At 41.5% G+C, this 12,785-nt stretch overlaps 1 long non-coding RNA gene across 1 annotated transcript; it reads left to right on the top strand.

Annotated features, from left to right (window-relative positions):
* Window positions 1–1,303: 1,303 nt before the first annotated feature.
* On the top strand, window positions 1,304–12,221 carry LOC135453246 (uncharacterized). Its single transcript, XR_010441820.1, has 4 exons — window positions 1,304–1,411; window positions 6,973–7,107; window positions 11,308–11,416; window positions 11,518–12,221. It is a non-coding gene; the product is annotated as an uncharacterized LOC135453246 (long non-coding RNA).
* The last annotated feature ends 564 nt before the right edge of the window (window positions 12,222–12,785 follow it).

The raw sequence follows: 12,785 nt of genomic DNA, 5'->3' as shown, positions 1-12,785 counted from the left end.
TCAAAAATGAATGAAAATCATGTTGAATTTGTTCATGAGTGATTTTAATGCTTTTGCCTTCCTTTTGCCACTCAACAACCATGGGATGCAAGTTGTTGCTATGATACAAAGAGCCAGGGATATTTTTTTTTTCCATAGTGAAATCTCTGGTGTTAATTTTTAAATGTGTTGCTTGCACAACAACATCTTTCCTCAAGTTTTTTCCCACTATCTCTAAGACTTAATATGTTAGAACAGTGTCTGTCAACCAAAGGTAATGAAAAAAAGCAGACAGGAGAATTTAGTTCCTGTTATAGTCTTGTGCAATGAAAATCTTGTTCCCACAAGGATCAGCTGTTCTCAGCAAGGCTCAGGTGGGATTCCCAATGATCTGTGTAATTACAGGAGGAAGGATTCTTGCTTTCTGCTCCCAGTTAGGCAACCAAGTCTGAGCTAGAGACATGACCTTCCCTTCGCTGAAATTGAAGAGAGAAATTGAAATCTCCAGAGGAGATTTGCATTTAAGACTGCTCTAATAAATCACTCTCTGGATGTACTCATTTCTGTCTACTGACTATAAAAGGAGCCTCAAATCATGAGTTCACCCAAACTCAGACATTTATAAAGTCAATGAAATAAAAATGTCTTATATGGACCTGAGACCAGTGGAGGATATTCTTCTGGTCTTCAAGATTAAATGTTCTGTCATGAGTGCGAATAAAGGAAGTTGTATATACAAGACTATTATTTTTATGAGACATTTACTGTTATGATACTTCGTAAATATTCAAAAAGTGACTTTCAGATGAAAGTCATCAGTGTTTTCAGGAAAATGTGATAAAGTCTGCTTGGTGATCATATCTGTACTTAAGCCATGGTGACTGACGAAATATGCACTGAGTTAATGCTACTGAATCAGGTGTGGTACAAAACCCCTCAGGCATGGTAGCAGGTTTCTATTTGTTCTATCAGACTATCTCTTTCAGCACATGTTCTGCTTCTTTATTTCTGACCTCTTCACTCAAATGTTTGGCTGTTGTTCCCTCTCTTCTTTTTCCTTTTTCTGTCCTCCTTTTTTTCTGTTTTTCTTTTTTTTGCTTGTCATTTAATTGTCAGGCAGTTCCTCAATTCCCCAAGCTGTGGATCATCTAGAGAATGCTCAGAGTTCCTTGAACTGTGTGGCCTTTCTTTGTCCCACCACATCATCAGTGAGGTTTATCAGTTCTGCTCTATCCTGACCCATCTAACATGTTTATTGGGAAGTCTCAAATTGGTGAACCAAAACCACTACAATCAGTGACCTAGAGGTGATGAACTCATCAAGCTTGACTGGGAGGCACCTGTCAATACATTCAAGGGCAGAGCAGCCAGAGGCAGGCAGGTGGAGTGAGCTGACAGGAGCCTGATGAATTGAGGACCTGGCAGATAGCAGGTAAGCACTGCGGCACAGAGGGAAAAGCCTCCTCGACTGCATGACCAGGAGTGGGGACAGTAAGCTGAGGGAAGAGATCTTCTCCCCCTACTCAGCACTCATTAGATCATATCTAGGTACAGCAACCTCTTTTGGGCTCCCAGTACAGGCAATTGATCAACTGTACAAGTAATTGACCAACTGGAGCAAGTTCAGCAGGGCTGCTATGATGGTCAGATGCTGAAGCATGTGCCCTGTGAGGAGAGCCCAGGGGAGCCAGACTCGTTCAGCCTGGAGATGACGTGGATGTGGGGGGATCTCACGGAACACTCAGCACCAATGAGAAGCTTGGATAAGACAAAGCTAGGCTCTTCATAGTGGTCTGTGTGGATAGGATGAGAGAAAATAGGCTTGTGGTGAAAAAATATGGAGTCAGAATACATGTAAAGAGAATCTATAAATACAATACAGTAGAGGAAGATGTGTCCTGGGAGACTGTACAGTTTTCATGCCTGTAAATTTTCAAGATCTGACTGGATAAAGTCCCAAGCAACTTTCTCTGACACCATAGCTGGCAGTGCGTGGAGCAGGGGTTCAGACTGACAGCCTTCTGAGGTTGCTCCCAAACAGAATTATCCGGTGATCCTGTGACTTAAACTCAGTAATTATCCTATATCCTTGATTTAGCTAAACTGCAGTCTCTAATTTTGCTGATGCTGACCTTGCTTTGCTGACTCGACTTCCTGGCTTGACCTTCAATGTTATGGGCTTGATGAGAAGCAGCCCACAAACTCATGGTGCAGTTGATTACTGCAGCCAACTCACCTCTGCCTGGCAATCCCAGCTGCTGGAAACCTCAGTCTTTCTAAGTCTGCAGGGACTCACTGTCATCATAAAAATTTCTGAAATTTCAGATTTCATACCTTCATTTTACAGTTTCTCCTTGCTCTTTCACCTTTCTGGGAATAGTACCTAAATCAGCCTGTCATCGCTGTGGGCTGAAGAACAGGCGAGAGGCAATGGCATAATGGTTGCAGTAGAAGTGTGCGTTTTTATTATTAACATCCTGAAAATGACAGAGAAATTGCAGCATCACTTCTGTTTATAGTAAAGCCATCATTATATCTTCATCTGCTTTGAGGAAAAATAATTAGTCTACCTTGGGGCACTGTTGAAGAAATACAGGGAAAGAGACACTCCTGTAGAAACACATTGTGGGAAGAGAGAAGGCATATGGGATTTGCAAAGAAGATGTAGTTATAAGTGATAAGATAAATTTTTGGCTTTTGAGAAAGAAAGGGAGAAAGATCTGGTTTATTTACTCCTGTGATTTATGTAAGCAGTGATGTACAGCTATTAAATTTTAACTCCATTGTACAGTTTGAAGGCATGCTGCAGGATTATCTGTATTCTCATGTTACTGCTAGAGACAGGAGGCATATAGTCTCAGTGTTCTTCTCACCTTAGCCAGCAAGGATCTGTCTATGTAAATACTAAAATATGATTTTTTTTTCTGTGGTTCAAGGTTAGCATCTTAGTAAGAATGCTCATCATTGAGTGTGTTGTGCCAAACAAGACCATCATATCCACAGTCTGTTCATTGCAGAATCAATAGTTACAGATTGTGGGTTGTGGTGGAAAGGAATTTATGAGGGAGATGGAGGCTTTATATGTGACAAAATATTTTGGTATGGCTGTGCTGGACTTGCTCCATGTGGTATTTGGGATGCTGCTCTGAAATTATGTGGTGAAAGTTAACAGTGGATTTTGTAGTCAGAAAAACTGTCCCAAACTCTCATACATGCAGTACTCAGTGCTGACAAGCTGCAACTACTGTTCTGATTAACATTTCATTCTCTGAGCATCATGGAGAAGCTGTCCCCGTATGTTGTTCTTCAAGTTTCTGACAGCACAGACTTTGCACAAATTGCACTGCTGAAAGCTTATTTTGTTCCCTACTTTCTACCTTCTACTGTGTGCTTGTCCTTGTTAAACAGATATATCCATCCCACTTCCCTGCAGAACCATAGCTTCTCAGTTTTATGTGGGCTTGGAAGAAAAATGGGCTAGTGTTGTTTCTGACATCTCCTGAGGATTTGGAGACATTCATTAGGAACTTCTCCTCCTCACACTGACGCTGCGTAGGAGATAGATGCATTATTTTAGTGATGAGTTTGAATTGTGTGGCATTCTGTTTTCAAGTGTACTGCGAAACAAGGGGCGGGTGGTGTCACAGGTGAAACTTTCTGCTAAATTCATCAAGATCAGCTAAACAAACCTCACAGATAAGAAGATAACGAAATCTTAGAAATATTTGACTGCAAAGGTCCTCAAATATCGCTTATTGCCACTATCTGCAGCAAGGGAGGATCAGGTGTACCTAAACCTTTGGTGACAGAGTGCTGTCTTCTCAACTGTTACAAACCCTCCATTGCCCATCCATTAGGAATCCTAGCTTTCACAACTGCCCCTTGCAGCAAACTCTTTCATTTGCAATGCCTTCTTAAATGTAAAATAGTCTTTGCTACAAATGAAAGGTCTTTCTTTTTATGCTCTTCTTGGTGAAAAATGAGTGCAGTTAATTGCTATAATGAGGAGCAGAAAAACTGGACCATTGGAACAATCTGCTTCCAGAGGTTTTGATTGTGTAGGGCATGCTGGTACCTTTTGCATCTTCCTGGCCTGAAAGACAACACTGTGCAGATCAAGATCTCTGCTGCCTGTCTTCAGGGGATGACAAAAAGCACTAGCAGAGTAAACGGAAATTTCCCAGGGTTAAAGTGAGCTCAAACCAATCTTCTTTTGAGGGTCAGAAATGACAAAATTGTAAAATCAAATATCTGGCATTGCAGGCAGTGTCCAGAGCATGGTGTGGTGTAGGAGTCTGGGTAATGCAAGGAGGAGTGGCTTATGACTGTTCTATTCACGGAGATTCCCTGTGTCTGGTCCAGGGTCATCATAGGAGCTGAGCTGGTGGGGTGGGGAAAGGCAGCTTTGAACCTTTGTATTAAGGTGGGAATGCAGACACCTCCCCAGCTGCTCCCCGTCTGCTGCACTCACACCAAATGTCCTTCCATTTGCTCAGAGTCAAACAGGCAGGAGAAAGCCAAATGCTGCACAAGCTTCATGAGCCTGCTAATTACGATGGCTGCCTGGAGTTGATGTGGTAAATAGAAATACCACAGCTGAGTCCAAATGGACATGCTGGTGCTTGCTTTTACTTTACAGAAGCAAACTGAACATGAGGGCTTGATAACATCTGATCCAAGTTCTCAGAGCATACCCCAGCATACGGTACCCTGTGTGACGAGGGACATGTCAGATGGACCATTTGGACAAAGAAGGTGACCCAAACTATCCCACAAACCACATTTAGGAGGCTGTGGATCTATACATAGCTAAATAACACAGCTCAACAGCTGTATACCACATAGCTGCTGATAACCTTGTATTTCCAGTCTGTCCCAAAAGGTACTTATTCCAGAAATGTGGTGAGTACATTTGTGTAAATACAGAAAGTGATCCTGCCTGCATTCAACATACACATTTAATGAAGAATAAGATTGCAAAGTCAGTATTAAGGAATAAATAGAGTTATTATTAAACTTATTTATGCAATACCACATCTGACCCTTTGCATATATATGGTATTTATAGCCATATTTACTTCTAGTTACAGCCATTATTGACATCTGAGAAAAATCTAGCATTTTCTGTAGCAATGGAAGACTCATCTTTAAAGTGCTAGAAGGTTACAGGAGGAATTTTAGAACTGGCATTTTCTAAATTTACACAGTCATTTCTTCTTATACAGGCTTATTTTCTACTCATTTGTTCGTGTATGTCTGTAAGATATATATGCACTTTATTCTGTATATATTCATGTCCACATCCACTTATTTTTTATTTCTTTCCATTATAAAAAAACATAGTAAAGACTATATTTCATTTTTAGTATATCTGTGCTACAGTGCAGGAAAATCAATTAGCTTTAGCAATCTCAGTTTCTTTTCTGTAAAACTGGGATATAGAATTATTCGCAGTAATCCCGTGGACAAGCTCTGCTGACCAGCACCTGGACATTGTTACTATTGCCATGTACTCTCTGTTATCTGTTTAAGGGGTTAGAAAGTTTTTTGCCCATAATTTTCAAGCTGAATCCATGGAAGCCAGCTTAGGTGCAGAGGTTTATTGCCTCTCGTAGGGCGCTGTGAATGTGTGACAGTAAATACACAGAGGGTCTGCGTGGCCTTTGGTGTTTGACCTCTGCTGCTCAAACAGCAGAGCTTCCATGGAAACTGGAACCACTGCAGACACATCGGCAGGGCACTAGCATCTGATCTGCCACATGGCACCATGAGGGGCACTGCCGTTTTTGGGATGGGATCAGCTGAGGTGGGGACTTAGGCAGGAGCACAGACCCTTCTAACCCCTCTCACAGTGCTGCAGTACCCACTGATATTCCCCAGCAGTGTCTGTACTGTGGCAGATGTGCATTGCTGTTCTAAAATGGCAAACAACAAAGCTGTAGCATTCTGCACTTCTTTCTTAATGAAACAGAGCCGTCTGCATGCTGGGCTCTGTCACTGGAGTCTGCTTGTTTTGTGGTCAGTGCATGGAAGCCATTTAATGTAGGTCACAATATGGTACAATGCAAATGAAGCAAAATCTGGAGTGACTGCACTCAAACACATGCACTTTTACATGCTGTCTTAAGCCATGGCTCAGAGACTGTTTATTTGCAAGAATAATTTTCTCTCTGAGCATTTGCAAGGAAAACGGCTTCTGTGCTTGTTCAGTGCTGCAGGAAGCACTAAAGTGAAAACATCTCTTCCCTTTTGGGTTTTTCAGACTCCATTTTTCTTTGGAGCCTGACTGTGAAGTATATCCTACCTTTTTTTTTTTTTAATTACCCCCTTCAATATCCCCTATCTGACTATCAAGGAAAAGCCTTTCATCAGCGACTTGCTGAACTCTAGGTATGGTTTCTTTTCTCCATTTCTATTTTTTTTTGTGCTTGATGATGAGCATTTGGAAAATAAACATGGAATCTGAATACATGAGCAAATCTACTTGGGCACCTGCTTCTTGAAAGAGAGGAAGACAGAGAAGTGAATAAATGGCAGAAGCACTGCATGATTGCTGGAAACAGCTCTTTTCACAACCATGTTTTTTCAGAGCATTCTTCTTCTTTTCTAGTGGTATCAATGGCTTTTTCTTTTTCACTGCTGCGTTTCAAAAATTTCCCTTTACAAGTGGAAATGAGTTAAAACTTGTGGCAGTCTTGTGAGAGAAGTAATATGTTATGGTGCAGTTTGGCACTGTAGATTTGTTTCTGATATACTGCTACAAACGAGTCCACCAGTAAAATCTTTACATTTACATTCTGTGCAATAAAATGGGAGGTAGAGAAGGGCTTGGGGTCCACCCAGGAGACTTATGGTGTATGTTGCATAAACTTAGGCCAATTCTTAGGCAGAGATTCTTTCCTTCTTGCAGAACTTGCCCCTAGTGAGGTATCTTACAGCATTTTTACCTTTCTTCATTTCTGTATTTTTTCCCCTACCTGTGTCTGGTGTCAGTGATAGGTAAGGGATGAGGCTGCAGAGGAACCTAAACCCACCTGTGAGATGTCTCCGGTCCCTGGCAGATCTCCTGGGAGCCAAATGGCTGTGACGGCAGAGAGTGGATCATACTGATTCTTCAGGGATGGGGAGGTCAGTTCTGGTGTGTTCCCCCAAATGAATTTAAAGAAAACATCATGTCTGCCCTCTCTCATCTGTTATGTGTTACTAGTTTTTATGTGGAAATGGTTAAGTTTATCATAGCAGTAGTAGAACATGGCTGCTACTTCAAAATGGCTGTTATAACCTGGTCTAGGCTGTCTTGAAGAGAAATAAGATGAGATATATCTCGGTCTTGTAGATCAAATATGATCCTAACTGTGCTGCTGTCTTGGTATTCAGTTCTAGCTCTGCACTGCCATGGCAGCAGTTTTTACAAAGTCCTTTACAAAGGAATGACATTACCTATTTCCCTATGCAATATATTTAGACTTCTGTCACAAACAGCCACAACTAAAATAAAAGTGTTATTAAAAAATCGTAGCAGTCATAATAAATAAAAGCACTGCAACAAGATGAAACTGTAAAAAGAATTTATATAGTGCTGCAATTATCTTATTTGTAAATTGAGCAGGACATTGCTGGTAGCAATTTTAATGTACAGTGTTGTAGGGTTTTTAAATGACCTTAAGTAGTCAGGGCATTTGCTCTGAGTGTATTGTGCAAGTTGGAATAAATGGCGGAATGATTTGGGCTTTTAAAACTAGGCTGAATAAAATGCTACGAGATCTCCTGCTTGGGTGGGCTCCCTCTGACAGGCAGATGCATTCAGGAACATAACGTGTCTTGCATGGCTCCGATTTATATGGCTCTGTGAAGGTGCCTAAGGGCTGGTTTACACACAAGCTCTCACTGTTTTAATTAAACCTGTTTTCAGTCTAAGATTTCAGTTCAGAATAAAAGTTACTGTCATCAAGACAGCTAAAAATTGTCAAGCTCTGCTTTATGCATCCCACTGTAGGTGTCTAAATGAAATGACACAGCTCTGCAGGTAGTGTGCCTATGGAAAACAGGTAGGCACTTCTAGAACTAATGGCCCCTGTTCCCTTGGGAAAGGGTTTAATTCTTTCCACTGACTCCACGGAATCAGGAGATGAAGTCCACAGCTTAGAAAAATGCAATAAGGCATCCAGAGATGATGTAGTATCTCCTCTCATTTCTGCAGTTTATACCCAAATTGCCATTGTTGGATGGAAATCAGAACCACAAATGCAAATATCCTGGAAAAGACATGAAGAATAGCCTGGATAAAAAATGAGGTCTAATAATAACTCATTAAAATATCTGTAGAGAAATTGAAGAAAAAGTGGAAAAAAAATTAAAGAAAAATGTAAAGGCTCAGATGAGAACTTCAGGAAGACGAGACTGGAGTTTCAATGAATGGAATACAGAGGGTTTTGTGACCATATTTGTTGGCTGAGCCTTGAGTTTTAAGAGAAATGAGAGGGAGTAAGTCAGAAAACTTAATGGTGGTTAAAAGTGCATAAACCCACATGTGTATATGTGTACATACATAGTTGTACATGTATATGTACCATATGCACACAAATATAAAAGGTATATTGAATAGATTTATGTGCACAGTAAATGGGTACACATATATAGACAGACTACCTCCTCCCCCTTATATAAGTACAACCCTAAATTCATGAGAGTTTTTAGAAAAAAAAATAAATGGTAGTTAGGCACTGCTTGCCACTTGTACTTTAAGCATCGAGCTCTTAACAGAGGGATTCAGACTCTGTGTTTGTTTAGCTTTCTAAGAAGACGCAAGCACCTGTTTTCCTCCATGGTTTAAATTCTGCTTGTACAGATGCCCAGAGGCTGTGGGTCTCAGTCTGTCTGTGACTTGTAAAGGCAGTTGCATTCTCGTGTCAGTCTGTCAGACGTGATCTGAGACACCCAGCTGGCAGGATGGACTTTGCACAAAGCACAGAGCTCAAAGAGGTAGAAATAACCTCGAGACTGGAGTGCTAATCTGGGAGTCAGTAGACTTGAATTCAGTCTTCTGTTTCAGAGACTCACATCTAGGTTGCCTCAGAGAAAAAAAAATCAGTAGCAGGCACCCCTGGAGGGCTCTCTCTGCTCCTGATCTGATACCACAGCAGCATTCTCATGCCGGAGTGCTTGCAGTCAAAGCTAAAGTCAATGTCCTGAACTCATATTGTTCAGTGCCAAGCCCTCTGTGCTGGCCTTCAGGCTCTTCTGCACTCATTGTAGCTCTAGTATTTCAAGTATCTGAAATAAAAAACTGGAGATAGCTGGTGCTGTCTAAAACGCCAGAGGAGGACTGAACTTGATGTCGTTTCACCTGTGCCACTGCTCAGGTCCTAACCAGGAGAGTTAAGTAGGAAGAAACAAATTCAGTAGCAAGTAAGTTGCTTCACTCCAAAGGAGGATCCCAGGCAAACTGTAAGTAAACAGATGGGGAAATGGAGAGAAGTGAAGAGGTAAATCTGTTGGCATTTATAACATTTGTGTCTAACAGCTACAGGACTAGAAGTGAGAGCAGAAAGAGTGCCTGAATTTGCAGCTGAATGGGTAGGTTTCTTCATTGTGAGGATTCAGTTACAGATCATTTTTAGTTCTTCCTCATGTGTAATTTTCATCATCACCCCTGGACAAAAAGAAAAGAGGTAGAAAATATTCCCAGGCACGATCAATGGTAGTTGAAAATCAGGCACAGCTATTTTGTAGAAGGAAATACTGCAGTCTGGGGAGGGACCTGCTGGGGAAAAGGGTATTGAAAAAAAGTGAGATCCATGGAAAAAGTGAACAGACAATAGTTAATGTAACACACACTGAAGTTGCCTGGGAAACTTAAAACAAAAAATTCTGTATTTTCACATCACTGAACTATGAAACTCATCCATAGAGATACTGGGAAATCCCAGAATTAAACACTAATGGGCAGAGGGCAGATTTGGAGGGGAAATATTTCTTTCAGCCTACCTGAGTTCTAATAGAACGTCAAACATGAGCACCTGATATAACTTGTGGCTGAAGAAGACCCAAAGCTGTTGAATAGGGAAGGTTTGCTATTGACTTTTTTTTCTTTCTTCCCTAATGTCTTCTTGATATCTTTGCTATTGATTGCTGTCAAAACCAAGACCTGGGTTAAACATGCCTTTGGTCTAGCTGAGTGATGCACTCCCTATGTTCCTGTAAAAGAAATCACAGATTATACTGAGAACTGTTGCTTTGAAAGCTGGAAAGGGAATATTTCACATATTTTTCCTGTTGTCTCGATAGCTCAGCATACTACTGCCATGCATGAAGTACGCCAATAATCCCATTTTAACCCTTCTTATTCCACAGAGGATTTAAATTCAAGATAACAGCTCCAGGCACTTAAAATATCATGTAGGAAGGCCAAATATAGGACAGTGATCACAGAAAACTCCTTCTAAGCTGCTTGGACTTGATTGAAAAGTTCCTGCTTATGTCCCAGAATGTCACTGATATTTTGGAGCAGACCCTCTTGGTGCCTGCTTCTTATAAGGGAGGTCTGGTGGTTATAATTTCTCATTTTTATTAAATGATGGGACACAGGCAGTTTAAGCCAGTCTGTGTGCCGCAAAGGGAAGCCTGTTCCTACTTGCTCCCCCTTCAGTCATGGGCACATGGACCCATGAAATGTCAGTGTGAGCACAGGCACTCCTGTGGCAGCACAAGGTCAGCTAGATCAGCAAGACGGCAACCATATGGCCACCTGCATGCTGAAAAGCAGACGTGTGGAGCCCAGGCTGAGAGCACACACTCTCTTTTGGGAGAATAACACTTTATATTGGCTTAGAGCAGTTGTGGAAGTATGTATATCCTCTTTCAAAAGATCTAATTACTAAGTTTGCTGAGTCCAAGATTAAGTTGTTTGGGTGACACTGACCTCAGTTAAGAACTTGAGGAGTTTATTGTACAAATGATGATTAATTCCACCAAATGTGAGGCATGTGGTCAGGAAGTAGAAGACCAAGGATTTAAATTAATGTTCACATTGTTCAGATTAAGATGAGAGATTGTACAGCAGAGAAGGATATCCTTGCTATAAATCAGGTATAATCTTAAGAAGATCCCCTACATCCTTCCTTTCTAAAGCAGGTGTGAAAAACTTAGAGAGACAGAAGGGGTGAGACAGAGCATATATCCAGGTTAGGTATTAGGTGCCTCACCAGGGGAAGAAAAAGCCTCTTTCTTTTTCCTGGATGACTTTTTCCCTTCAGTGCCAATGTAGGGTAGAACGAGAATACAGCATCCTGTAAACACATCTGGATACACAGTTGTTTTTATTCCCAGGTACAGAATCGGGCTCTTTTGCTGTTCTTCCTTTGAGTGCCATGAATTCTGCATGCCTGGCTGCACAAAAATGCAGCTTGAACAGATGTGGAGGCATCTTTCTACCCAGGTGAGCCTGCAGATTCATGTACCCTCCAGTACTTCTGGGAGGTATAAATTCAAACCTTGTTAATCTGAAGAAGACACTGAACTCAGCTTCACCATTTCCAGGATAAGATGTGCAGAAAAGAGCTGTTGGGAGGCCTCCACCTCAAGACAAATCCAAAGCTTGAGCCAGGATCAGGTTTTCTGTGTCTGTGATGCTGGGAGTTGTCAGAGTGCTCTAGTCTTAGCAAAGGACCATGCTTCAGGTGCACTGTCCCCTTTGTCCAGGCAGCCAAGTCTCCTGGCTGTACTCTAAGGGAAGGCCTGCTGCATCCGAAGGGAGCGAGGCACCCTGGTGAATGTCACAGCCTGGCCTCACCCCGCACCCCGGTGAATGTCACAGCCTGGCCTCACCCCAGTGAATGTCACAGTGCCACCTCACCCCGCACCCCAGTGAATGTCACAGCCTGGCCTTGCCCCATGAGGTGATGTGGGCTGCTCACATGGGCTCCATGCTCACACAGGAGCTGGGGAAAACTTTTAATTAACCACGTTCCACTCACTGTAACACAAAAATCCAGGCTGTAATTGTGTCTTGGGTGTGTCCCTTTGAGTGCAGAAGGCTAGAGCCTGTTCAGGAAAGATCTGTGGTGGCCACTCACATGGAAAGAAGACCTTGGCTGTACGAGTACAAGGGGCAAGCTTTCCACTGAAACTGCATGAGCCTGTGAATAAACTTCCAAACAAATTTATTTGCATCTAGGGCTACCATTTACTCAGAAAATAGGCATAAAGGCAAAGAAATTTGAAAAGAGTCATGTATTTTTATGCTAGGAATAAAGCCAAGTTCAGCAGTGTAGTGACGATATTCCTGTAACTCATTTAGAGGAATTAGAAAAAAAAGGGATGTCTATTTTGTGAATATTTATATATTTTTTAAAAATAATGATAATTAAAACAGTAGGAAAAGAGGTGGGAGGACATCACATATCTCCTCCTATTCCTTGGATGCAATTCACAAGCTTCAAATACTATCATCAAAGATAAAAGGCTTGTTGTGTTGGCAACTTTACAGTCACTTTTCAAGCCTGTCAGATAGTCATGCTATGGCATAAACCATTGTTCTTCTGGAGGCTTCCTTCTTCTCTGACTTGATGGGAAAAAATATGTCATCTTTTAAATTATATTCCCTTCCCAAAATTAAAAGGAGGGCAAGAATTGGCAGATCCCTCTTTAGGTGAGAGAAGCCATCTATTATTTATATACCTCTTTTAACCCTGCCGCTGTTACATCTGATTGCAGAAAAATCCAACAAGCTGCCACTCACCATAAAAAAATAACAAATAACATTGAAACCTTTGCTTTGTATTGAATTCAAATATTGGAAATGCAAA

The sequence above is a fragment of the Zonotrichia leucophrys genome, chromosome 1, assembly GCF_028769735.1.
Source record: "Zonotrichia leucophrys gambelii isolate GWCS_2022_RI chromosome 1, RI_Zleu_2.0, whole genome shotgun sequence".
Taxonomy (NCBI): domain Eukaryota; kingdom Metazoa; phylum Chordata; class Aves; order Passeriformes; family Passerellidae; genus Zonotrichia; species Zonotrichia leucophrys.
Note: the sequence above shows the minus strand (reverse complement) of the source record. Positions and strands in the feature narration are given on the sequence as shown.